The 13062-nt window shown below is 46.8% G+C and overlaps 1 protein-coding gene across 5 annotated transcripts in view; it reads right to left on the reverse strand.

Moving 5' to 3' along the window:
* Positions 1-5588, reverse strand: part of LOC121876030 (potassium voltage-gated channel protein Shaw-like) — a 74949-nt gene extending 69361 nt beyond the window's left edge. For all 5 annotated transcript variants that reach the window (XM_042380900.1, XM_042380901.1, XM_042380898.1 and 2 more), the window contains exon 1: positions 5448-5588. The gene's annotated coding sequence lies outside the window, so the exon portion shown is untranslated. The remainder of the gene's footprint in view (positions 1-5447) is intronic.
* Between the last annotated feature and the right edge of the window lie 7474 nt (positions 5589-13062).

A 13062-nucleotide genomic window follows, 5' to 3' on the forward strand; every position in this document is an offset into this window, starting at 1 on the left:
GTGGTGGTAGGGAGAGAGGAGTGGTGGCAGGATTGGGTGAGTGGTGGCAGGTGAGCAATAAGTGGTGTAGGGGAACAATAAGTGGTGGCAGAGGAACAAAGTGGTGGCAGGGGGAACAATAAGTGGTTGCAGAAGGAACAATAAATGGTGACAGGGGACAATAAGTGGTGGCAAGGGGGACAATAAATGGTGGCAAGGGGAAGAATAAGTGGTGGCAGAGGGAAGAATAAGTGGTGGCAGGGGGAACAATAAGTGGTGGTAGGATGAACAATAAGTGGTGGCAGGGAAACACAATGTCGGTCGCCTCATCGTCTTTTATATAATGCATTGAAAACTGGTGACCTAAAATAATATATTGATGGAGAAATGGTTGAGGTTGGTTAGGGTTGGTTGGGGGTATGTTGGGGGTTGGTCGGGGGTTAGGGTTATGAGAAGCTTAACTGGGATTGGTCGGAGTTGGTTGCGATTGAGTTGGGATTGGTTGGAGTTAGTTGGGGTTTGGTTGGGTTTTGGTTATGGGAAACTAATATATATATTTCCTCTTTCTCAGGTACGATTTCATTTCCCTAAAAGGATTTCCTAATAGTGTTGAAACCCTTATGAGGAGAATGACGGCTCAATTAATCCTCTATATAAAGAAGAAAATAATCAAGTTATATAATAAATCATGGAGGAGGAGGAGAAGGAAGAGGACGAGAAAGTGGAAGAGGTGGAGGAAGAGGAAGAGAATGTGGAGGAAGAGGAGGGGGAAGAGGAAGAGGAAAGAAAACGACTTGGAGGAAAGGGCGAGAATTGGTAAGGAAGGTGGACGGGAGATCGGAGCAGGAACCGGGAATATTGAGTGGTGGCAAGAGCGGTGGTGGTGGTGGTAGTGGTGGTGGTGGTGGTGGTGGTGGTGATGGTGGTGGTGGTGGTAGTGATGGTGGTGGTGGTGGGTGGTGGTGGTGTGGTGGTGGTTGTGGTTGTGGTTGTGTGGTGGTGGTGATGGTGGTGGTGATGATGATGGTGGTGATGATGATGATGATGGTGGTGGTAGTGATGGTGGTGGTGGTAATGGTGGTAGTGGTGAGACGGACGGACGTACAGACACTTCAGAACGGAACCATCTTGACCCCGAACACACCATCCACCCAGATCCACCTCTCACCACACCTACACCCTCATCCACACCCTCACCTCACCTACAGGAAAATCTGACCTCTTGACCTTTGACCTCTGACCTTTATCAGTCAACCATTAATACCTTAGATAACGACCACATAAACGACCTGTTGATAACCCTTTGATAATATCTTCAGTTGTTTATGAGATTTGGGCGTTAGGATCACCTGAAGATTAACCCTCCAAAGACGATTCTCACCTGATGATCAAGCATCCTAACGCTTACCTAACCTAACCTAACTTCTAGTTCTAACAAGGTCAAAGGTCAGCTCCACACAGTACATAACAGAGCCAGGCGCCTTGTAGCAGACGTCAGTTACAGCTCTCTTAAATATATCCCAAGTGTAGATTTATTTAAAGTGTTACAATAAACAGCAACACTCAGCTACTCACAGTGTCTTCAAGTAATTAAGTGACAGAATTATAAGTATCCAAAAGTACAAAGTGTTACAAGAAAATGGCCCACAACTAGGCTGTTAAAATGAAGTCATCATAACACACACACACACACACACACACACACACACACACACACACACACACACACACTAATCTTCTTCATGAAATAATATTAAGGATAATAATTACTAAGAGGCGATGACGACAGATCTATAAAGTGTGTGTGAAGCTGAGGTTGGTGAGAATTGAGGGGGGGTGAGGAGGAGAGGTGGTGTAGGGGTGGGGGGGTGAAGGGGTGGGTGGGAGTGAGAAGTGGGAGGATATAGGGAGGAGGTGGGAGGTGATGCGTCAGGAGGAAGCCAACAAAGGTTTAGACAAATGTGGTGACGCCATTCATATCTCAGGAAGAGTGGGGAGGGAGGAGGAAATCATCCCATATACCCCTCTCCACGTCTCATGAGCCGTGCCCCTTGCCCTCCCCATACCCCTCACCCTCATAAACAACCCCGCTAAGATAGCATGTTCCACTTGATTACACCAACTTCAAGAACTACAGCGCCCGGCAATATCTTGCTCTCCTCCACCACTCCCAGCCTCCACCACTCCCAGCCTCCATCACTCCCAGACTCACCACTCCCAGCCTCCACCACTCCCAGCCTTACATCACTCCCAGCCTTATCACTCCCAGACTCCTGCTCAGCCTCCACCACTTCAAGCTCCATCACTCCCAGCCCTCCACCACTCCCAGCCTCCATCACTCCCAGCCTCCACCACTCCCAGCCTCCACCACTCCCAGCCTCCACCACTCCCAGCCTCCACCACTCCCAGCCTCCACCACTCCCAGCCTCCACCACTCCCAGCCTCCACCACCCCACACCACCACCACCCGTAGCCTTTACCATCCACATCCACTCAATACCACCCCCTGCCTTCACCATACCCACATCATACCAACCCACACTATTCTCGGAGCAACACACCCATACCACTCCACCTCAACACTGCCACACCACCCCACACTACCACACCATCCCACACTACCACACCACCCCACACTACCACCATGCCATCTCAACACACCCACAACACACTATTCCCGGATTAACACACCCACTCCACAATCTGCACCACCCCCAACACTACCACCCCACATCCACTCCACCACACCCAGCTGTCACACCTCTCACCACCCACCTATTAACCATGCATCACCTTCACGACGTATTTATGACAAGCTGACGGTGTGAGACATTACCTGATGGCTGAGTCTCTGAGCTGCATCATTTGTAATACTAATATTTACAAGAAGCTTTAACTTAACAATATATCACTCTGCCCTCACCCATGCCTCACGCTCGCTCTATGAAACACTACATCTGTCAGTGTGTAGAGAAGGTCCTTGGATGGATTCGAACCCGTGCCATGAGGTGCTTCAGATCGAGAGCTTTTGTTTACTGAGTGAAATAAATACTATATCTACGTCACTATCATCACCATACAGGTAATCTGCTTAAACATTATGGATGGATAGTGACAGTGTTGAGGTGAGCTATTGATGAGTGGTGAGGTGATGGGGGTGAGGTGAGGTGGTGTCCCCTCCCTCCATCACCTCACATACTGCTGCTCTCGTCTCCACCCACACACTGGAGCTCAGAGTGGGTCGTGGGTAGGGTAGTAGCGGGGAGGTAAACCCTTTGAGACCCACCAGGTACCTCAACAAGGGTAATAAAATGGGTAGATTATCTCGAGTTGAGAATGTGACAAACCCTCTGTCCTCACCCCTCGCCTTTACACGCGTCAAGAGACCCCAGACATCATTAACGTTATTTATTGTCCATTCCTTGACGTTCATTGGCTGTTTGGGAAGTGGATGGGGATGGAGGGAGGGGAGGAAGAGGGGAGAGAGGGGAAGGGAGGAGGAGAGGGGTTGTCTTGCTGGGGTACACCACGCGCCTGTGATGACAATTAAGAGGTCTTCCTGCTAGGCTGTAGTGTTATGTCAGCCTCTTTTCTTATTTAATTTTAAGAATAACTTAATGACATTTACGTTTAAGACGTCCCGGGAGTCACACTAGATCACTGCTTTATTTACACCATTAGTGGGCGACGTGTTGGGGAGTATACCAGTAGTTCCCGGTGTTCCTGTCCTGGTATTACTGGGTTGGACCTGGAGGACGGCTTCTCTCTCCCGGTGTTACTGCGATATGAAGGATTCTCTATCCGTCTCGGCATTACCGGGAGAAGAATGAATGTCTCTCGGTATTACTGGGATTTGGAATGGAGGAGAAGGCACTTAGCGCTGACTTTCTTGCAGTGTTCGGATGAATGGACTGGCCCAGACAACGGCCAATTTTTGTCGGTGTTGCCGTGCGGGGAGACGGACGACTTGGGAGGAAAGTTTGATACTTAAAAAGAAGATGAGAAATCTTTGATCACTCTTGTAGAAGCGTCGGTACCGGCTCGACCAACTTACTTTCCCATTACGTCCAGGAGAGAGAAAATTAATCTTGTTAGTTACTTGAAGAAAAAGAAAATAACAAAACTCAGAAACGATCAGGAACAAAATAACGTCTCACTTTCCTTCCCTCCCCTCCCTACCCACCCCCCCCCCTCACCACACACAGAGGGATGAGCGGCGCCATAAGCTGCTTAAAGTAGGTAGAAATGTCCCAACACCACACACAAGGAAACATTAAGTCTCCACAGGTATTTTTTCCCCTGACGTCAGTATGTGCCGCCAGATGACCCACTCTAGTGATCAGCGTCACCGCCATCCTCGCCTTCTACAGACACGATATTCACGGCCCAATAACCTCGGTGGTATTCGTGACGTAACGAAGACGGCACACCTCACTGTCCAAGAAGGTTTATGACCCGTGAAGGTGACTCAAGCTTCTTGTGGTCTGTGGGGGTGACTCAAGGTTCTTGTGGTCAACGGAGGTGACTCAAGCTTCTTGTGGTCCGTGGGGGTGACTCAAGCTTCCTGTGGTCTGTGGGGGTGACTCAAGCTTCCTGTGGTCCGAGAAGGTGGCTCAAGCTTCCTGTGGTCCGTGGGGGTGACTCAAGCTTCCTGTGGTCCGTCAGTCGCGCCACACCAACCAGGAGCTTCAACACACACTGAAGCTCTGTACTATAAGATCTACCCTCTGTCTGTGTCTGTCTGTGTCTGTCTGTTTTTCCTTGTGTCTACATATTGTTTACAGTCTAGCACAAGAATAACGCACATGAAGGTCTTAGTTACTTCGACAATGGCCAATAGGGAGCCATTTTATGTAGGTTAGGTTAGCTTAGGTCATCGTCTACAGGGTCACTTCAGTTATACCACCACCTACCACAATTACTACCACCAACGTCATCAAACTACCACACTACATACTACTAAAATCTTTCCTTGTTGGGTGACCAACTTAACAGTCTAGCGATTACTGGTTAAAGCCCCCATGACCTTCACGTAAATGGGTCATAAAGTTTGATAAGCCGGGAAATTCATTATCGGTTTTGGCCGGATGTTGCCAGGAGAGATAAGACACGATCAGCTGTTTACTCTTAATGCTTGTTTACACGTGAGTTACACTTGGTACTGTGAGTTACATTTGGTACTGTGAGTTACACTTGGTACTGTGAGTTACACTTGGTACTGTGAGTCATACTTGGTACTGTGAGTTACACTTGGTACTGTGAGTTACACTTGGTACTGTGAGTTACACTTGGTACTGTGAGTTACACTTGGTACTGTGAGTTACACTTGGTACTGTGAGTTACACTTGGTACTGTGAGTTACACTTGGTACTGTGAGTTACACTTGGTACTGTGAGTTACACTTGGTACTGTATAATCAGATCGCCATTTTAACCGCACCGTTTAAAAGGGAAATAAAAAATACTTACTGCCTCGCTGTGTGTACGTGTGTGTGTGTGTGTGTACGTTGAGGTAAGTTCCATGTACACCAGAAGAGTTAGTAGGTCCCAGATCGACACAAGACACAGACACGAGCACACACATTATACTAAGCTGTGTACGTATCAAGGCACAACTGAGCACTGTGTACCGGTACATGAGGGAGGTGACAGCGACTCTCTCTCTCTCTCTCTCTCTCTCTCTCTTTCTCTCTCTCTCTCTCTCTCTCACACACACACGACATAATAGAGGACCAGCAGAGGTATTTGGTGAGTCGCCAGAATATGTTGAGTCGACTTGTTAAAAACCGCCTCGTCCACCTCCCCACCCCACAACACCCCCTCCCCCCCTCTTCCCCCCCTCCATCGACACCTCTTCCCCTTCCCCTACAACACTCCTTCCCCACCCTCTCATCCCCTACCAATCCTCCTCTTCATCGACACCCTCCTCCCCCCTCCTTCCCTACCCCCCTCCACCTTCCCCTTCCCTCCCGAGAAATTATTTTATGCTCAATTTAATGCTCCTCGGCTACAAATAATTACTCACTCTTTTAATCGCTTGAGCTTCACTAATTTGATTGTTTCACGACAGGACCACCGTAGAATATAAAGTAATGTCCCTTTTATAAGACTTAGGAAAACTGAGATATAAATGAATTATATAAATGTGTGTGTGTGTGTGTGTGTGTGTGTGTGTGTGTAGGAGGAGCGAAGGGAGGAAATGAGGAGGAAAAGAGTTTGAAACAAAAAATATGAGAAGGGCGAAGAGAGAGAAGGATAAGTGAGACACACACACACACACACACACACACACACACACACTGTACACACACACACACTGTATACACACACACACCACTCTCAAAATTTTACACCTCACTTTTGCCTTTAAGCACCCACTCTTTAGAATCTGCAAAAACCGATTTTTTTTCAAACCAGCCTCTCTCTCTCTCTCTCTCTCTCTCTCTCTCTCTCTCTCTCTCTCTCTCTCTCTCTCTCTCTCTCTCTCTCTCTCTCTCTCTCTCTCTCTCTCCTCTCTCTCTCTCTCTCTCTCTCTCTCTCTCTCTCTCTCCACATATTTACAAAACTACAGTTATCGTCACCTGCTACAAGATGTGTGTGTGTGTGTGTGTGTGTGTGTGGCGATACATCAGTGGCAGCAGTTACTGAACCAATTAGCCATCAAGAGTTACAGTCGATGTTATCACTCAACAACTACCTGACACCCCCTAACACTCCCTGACTCTAACGGACTCTCACTGATACTCCCTGATTCTCACTGACTCACTGATACTCTCTAACACTCCCTGACCTCCCTCCCTCACCACACCTCCCTCCTTCACTACAACTCCGTCACTATACAACCTTTCTCCCTCATCACACCTAACACTTCTTGAAGGGTCAGGTTAGGTTAGTGGCTGGGTGTTAATCATCAGGCAAACTAAGCTGAGGGGCCTAATCAGCAGGTGATCTGATGTCATTTAGGATTTCTAGTATTTCTCACTAAATGTTTTCATGTTATTTTCTATATTTGTTGATTAAAGCGGGAATGAGGAATAGCTGTTGCTGACACACCTGGCGAGCGCAATGTCAGCCCAGCGACCCTTCCTTGTGACGCCTGACACCCCTCTGACACTGTTGCCAACACCTTTACAAAACAAACAAAATCCCTCGACTCCAGAATCCCGATTAACCAGACGCGCAACTCTCTCAACGAACCTTGTAACGCCTAGCATGATGTTGCCACTAAGAGCTCTTGGTATTATGTAAGTTTAATAGCTAAGTAACAGACTGTAGTGGTTTGTTGACGTCACTTAACATAATTATTAACATCACTGTCATGAACGAAACGAAACATTATGAAAAATTGTCGAAACAAAATATTTTTTTCCACTAACGACCATTACACTTCATTTATAACTCAACAACCTCTCTTAACTACAAGATAACAATCACTACACACCAATGGTCACCTGTAGTTTGAAGTGTAATACCGTAACTACCTTAGTGTTAAAACCCCTCATTAATACCGCCTACACCACACAGGTAACTAGCATTACTACCACTACCACAACAGCTATCCAACAACTACTACCACTGCAACAATCCAACAACTATTACCACTACCAGCATAAACAACGATCCAACAACTAGCCAAGAACAACCACCACTACCACAACATCCAACAACCACCACTACCATAACTACTACCACAACATCCAACAACCACCACTACCACAATCCAATAACTACGACCACAACATCCAACAACCACCACTACCACAATCCAATAACTACGACCACAACATCCAACAACCACCACTACCACAATCCAACAACTACTACCACAATAACTATCCAACAACCACCACTACCACACTCCAACAAGCGTCTGCCATGAACGCTCCCCCACGAGGAACTAGCACGAGGTAGAGCTCTGCACTAGACTATACTGGCTACTAGTGACTTAAGTATTGATTTATCGATGTCATGGAGTAGTTTGTGTTGTGGCTACTGGTGTCATCTTCACTACGATACGTGGCTGGGTGGGTGGGTGGGTGGATATGTGGGTGGGTCACTAGACAGATGGGGGAGGGGAGTGAAAAACAAAATTATTAAAATGGAAGTTCAGGAGAGAGAGAGAATGTATGTATGTATGTATCGTTCCTACTCTGTTTGTTGACGGGAAGTGACGTCATCCCTAACCATGAAAACAAGTGCCAGTCGCTAGTAAACACAGAGGAAGATAATAGTCCTAACTGCCAGTATTAACAGCCTATGAACCAAGTCTCGTAAATCTTATAGGCCTAGCATCAAATATAAGGTAGCTGGTAACATGTTGGAGCCTAAGAACAGCCTATACGGGATTTAAGATTGATAATACAACTTCTACTTTACGGGTTAATAAATGTACTGTGCCTCCTTGTGTGTGTGTGTGTGTGTGTGTGTGTGAACCAATATCGTCAGCCACACCGTCAGCCACACCGTCAGCCTATACAGAAGGTGGAGGGTGGTTGTGTCGTCAGTTGTGTTGTAGAAGATGTCAGGTCAGGTTAGGTTAGGTTAGGTTAGGTCAGGTCAGGTTAGGTTAGGTACTAGACATACATACATACATATATACAGACATACACGTAGATGTAACTCCTTGTCTTGACTTGAACATACGGATCACCTGAATATTAGTCACACCTAACCTTATTTCACCTGATGATTAATTAACCTAACCTAACCAAACAGGGTACATGTGTGTAAGGCGGTTGATCACGGAGGAGGCGGAGGTATGGCAGAGAAGAGAAAGATGGGGGGAGATGGAAAAGGTGGAAGGAGGGAGGAAGGGAGAGAAGAAGGGAGATGGGGGAAAGACGGAAGGAGAGAGATGGGAAAGTGAACGGATGGAAGGAAAGGCTCAAGTAAGAGGATAAGGAGAAGGAGAGAAAAAAGAGTAAAGAATGATAACTAAGGAACAGAGAGAAGGGGGGGGGGGGCTGACGCAGGACGGGGTGTGGAGAAGGGGGGGGCCGTTCTGTGTACGCAATGCGGGCAATACTAGACGGTGTGTTGGGGAGGGGGAGGAAGGAGTCTTGTAGTAGAATGGTGGTGCTAAGAGGCCACCACCATTTTCCTACCACAACCACCACAAACTACAACCAGTCAATATTAACACAACCACCACAACCCACCTCCTACTACCACCATCACCACAATTCCCACTATCATTACCACTACCACCACACAAGCCTCTTACCACCACCACCACCATAACCAATCTCCTACCACCACAACCAACCTCGTACCACCACCACCACAACCATTCCTACAACTACCACCACAGACAACCTTAACCACAACCAGTCTATCACCACCACTATTCTACCACTACCACCATTACACACACACACACACCTGGTTCGTCTGTATAAGTTAATGTTTCGTTAAAAACTTTATTGTACTTTGTGGAGGAGACTAAACAAGGGAGGATAACAGAGGTGGTGGCCAGGGAGGAGGAGGGGGGGGGGAGGAGTGGGTTATAGGGATGCAGATCAACGGAGGTGGAATCCAGGGAGACAGGGAGGAAGAGGAGGAGGAGGAGGAGGACGAGGTGGGAGGAAGGGGAAGAACCAGGATGATTAGGTTTGTAACGCCTGCAAACAATTCCTTTTTTTCCGGCGAGCGACTCTGCAAAAATTGAATTCAGCTTGTTTTAAAAATGTCGTTAGGGCAGGAATGATATGTTCTAGATAGTGAAGGAATACTTAGAGGAAGGAGGAGGTAAGAGGGAGGGGGAAGGGAGGTGGTGGTGGTGGTAAGGGAAGGGGAGAAGAGATGGGAAGGCAGGGGAGAGGTAGGGAGGAGGGGGAGAGAAGGGAGTGAGGGGGAAGACGGTGGTGGGGGGGGAGAGATTAAAGGAGGAGGGTGGGTGCAGGAGAGGAACGAGGAGGCAGGGGACTGAAGGAGGAGGAGGAAGGCAGGAAGGGGAAGATGATAAGGAAGGAAGAGAGGGAAGTGAGGCGGGAAAGAAAAAACAAGAAGGGGAAGATGATAAGAAGGGAAGAGAGGGAGGGTGAGAGAGAGAGAGAGAGAGAGAGAGAGAGTTCACCGTGGTCCGCCTGGTGACAATCTCTAAAATCTAAGGTTTGGTTTCCATTTATTACGCGTCCAGGAACTACTACTCAAGAGGTCAACAACACAACACGTGGATCACTTAACGATTCCACACCCTAGTTTATTTCACCCTGAGATTAATAACCCTAATGCTAATCTAACCTAACGCTAAACTAGTCTAACACTCACCTAACCTAACCTACCCCAGCACACTCAGGTAGCGTTAGGTCGTGTGGCAGCCATTGTACTTCCAAGACAGTAAAGTTAGGTGAATACACTCGGCCGCCACACAAAGCTCGGGTATAAACATCCTCAAAGTTATCTTTATTATTTTCTTAATTCAGAGAAGCAGTGTTGACCTACCCATCAAATTCTGTTCAGAAAAAGATCTTGAAAAGTCAGTCTTCAAAAATGTTTAATTTCGTAAAATTCGAGAAAATTATATCGTAGACGAGAATGTTTACCCCGCCATCTTGCCAGACAGCCGTAGCCGTCTCCTGGTGGTAGGCTGGGGCCTCCAGTTCGCTGCAGCGAATTTGAGCAGAAACGAACCACTTAGCATTGCCAAACTTTGTCCATTCCTGATAAATCCAGACATGGTTCAGTGATAGTTTAGTTTCAATAGCCTGGGCGAGACCACGACCCACTTGCCACTGAGCTAAAGGAAAGTTTACCAAATAAATTTTCAAAAGTCAATTATTTTTAAGTTTTGCTTATTAGAATCGCCATCTCCTGGAAAAACATACACAGAATACTATAAATTCTATGAAAATTGCTGTAATAGGCAACACTGTCTTGTTAAGTGTTTTCTTCTTGGCCATTAGTTGCATTAACCAGTACTTTAGAAAACATCTCTCACACACATAACATCCATCAGTCAGATAAGATGGAAACTGGGAGAACTAAACACGGTCAAAAAATGGTGCCCCTTTACCCTGTGACCTCCAAAACCTCCCTATGGGTCAAGGTACAGTTGCCTGCAGGAGTAATGTTCCACTGCTTGATGACGTCTCCGTACACTAGACACTGTCATAGTGATAAATGAGACACGAGTTTACAACAACAATTACGACGGAGATTTACTTACAACTACTGAATGTATCTAGTGTATGGAAGTAAAGAATGGGTAAGTAATGAACATATTCAGTGTGATGGAAGGAGCGACGCACACTTGATGCTGTGGGGACTGTGGGGTGGACTCTAACCTAACCTATCCTTGGACGGGAGGAGGGACCCCACACTGGCCACAGGAGCGGGATGGGGGACACTACCTCCTCTGATAGCCTCACTCGGTATTCTCTGGTATACAGTACTCACTACCCTCACCACGCGCCAAATACAATTTTCCGGAAAAATAATTTCCCTATATCTCACCCTTCAATTCTTCCCCCCACCCCAGAATAAGGCTATATATATTCACGAGGTTTATATCACATTTCCCACGAGACGGACCCGGGCTGTGACCTCTCAGGGTCGGTGACCTCCCAGGGGCGGCGACCTCACCTAACACGCCAGGGCTGTGTAACCACCTACCACAAAATAACGTCATGTCCTCAGGTAAACTTCTGTAACACATCTTCACCTTAATTAGTTGCCAGAGAATTAATTAAGACTTAACGAGTGGCATTATTACCATCATATGAGCCACAGAAGACGTCCTGCAGGGCTCTCTGGCTGCTATGCCCGTCCAGTTACCTACGCTTACTCACCCACTCACTCACTCACTCACTCACTCAGTCATTCCTTCACTCACTCACTCACAAAATGCTTACTGTATCACGGAGGCCAGGCACTATGACACGGCGGGCCAGGTACTGTGTCACGTAAGGCCAAGCGCTGTATCAGGGAGGGCCAGGCACTATGACACGGAGGGCCAGACAGAGTGCCACAGAGGGCCAGGAACGCCAGTGACGTAACAAGTGCCATTGGGCCAATTATGACTCTAACACAAGTTTATCCAGGCCAATTACCTTGTGATGGAACGTGATCAGTGAGTGATAGAGCGGGTTACGACCTGACAACCTCCCTGGTACACTGACAGCCTCCCTGGTACACTGATAACCTCTATGAAACACTGACAGCCACCCTGGTACACTGACAGCCTCTATGAAACACTGACAGCCTTCCTGGTTACGACCTGACAGCTTTCCTGGTTCACTGACAGCCCCCTGGTACACTGACAGCCCCACTGGGTACACTGACAGCCTCCCTGGTACACTGACAGCCTCCCTGGGACACTGACAGCCTCCCTGGGACACTGACAGCCTTCATGACACACAGACAGCCTTCCCATGACACACTGACAGCCTTCCCATGACACACTGACAGCCTTCCCATGACACACTGACAGCCTTCCCATGACACACTGACAGCCTTCCAATGGCAGGTAACCAAGGCATGGTAAACACGATTACCTACTTTAAATTAACAATTACGAAAGCAATTTACAATTATCTCAGTGACAAGAAAAACACCAAACCTTTTCCCCTTTTATGATTATCCTTAAGTGTTTTCGATAGATAGATAGACGATAAATGAATAGACAGATTAACAACAGATAGATAGATTCCAGATATATAAATTGACACACACACACACACAGTAATTTTCCTGCCTAACATCTCTATTTTTTTGTACTAATTTATTCATTTTCTTTATTTCTTTTCCCAATACCTATTTACCTCTCTTACATAATTGTCTTCTGAGTTTTGTACAGGACCCAGTTTATAATTTCATTCACCCATCCCAGTCTCTACCTGCCCCTGGCCCTCGTACCCTCAACTTTGTCCATTAATATTTCTGTTATTATCCCCCATCCCTAATTATATAACCAAAGTATCTAATTTTAATTTTTTCTGGACACTTCAAGTATTTCTATTGAAGTTTTTGATAATTTTTGTACTTCTTCATTTGTTTTCCTGTGAGTGTAGCTTATTCTTAACATTCGCCTATAACGCCACATTTCAAAGGTCACCAACCTCTTTCTGGTGTCTGCTGAAAGTGT

This window comes from Homarus americanus, unplaced genomic scaffold (genome assembly GCF_018991925.1).
Source record: "Homarus americanus isolate GMGI-L3 unplaced genomic scaffold, GMGI_Hamer_2.0 scaffold40047, whole genome shotgun sequence".
NCBI classification, from domain to species: Eukaryota; Metazoa; Arthropoda; class Malacostraca; order Decapoda; family Nephropidae; genus Homarus; species Homarus americanus.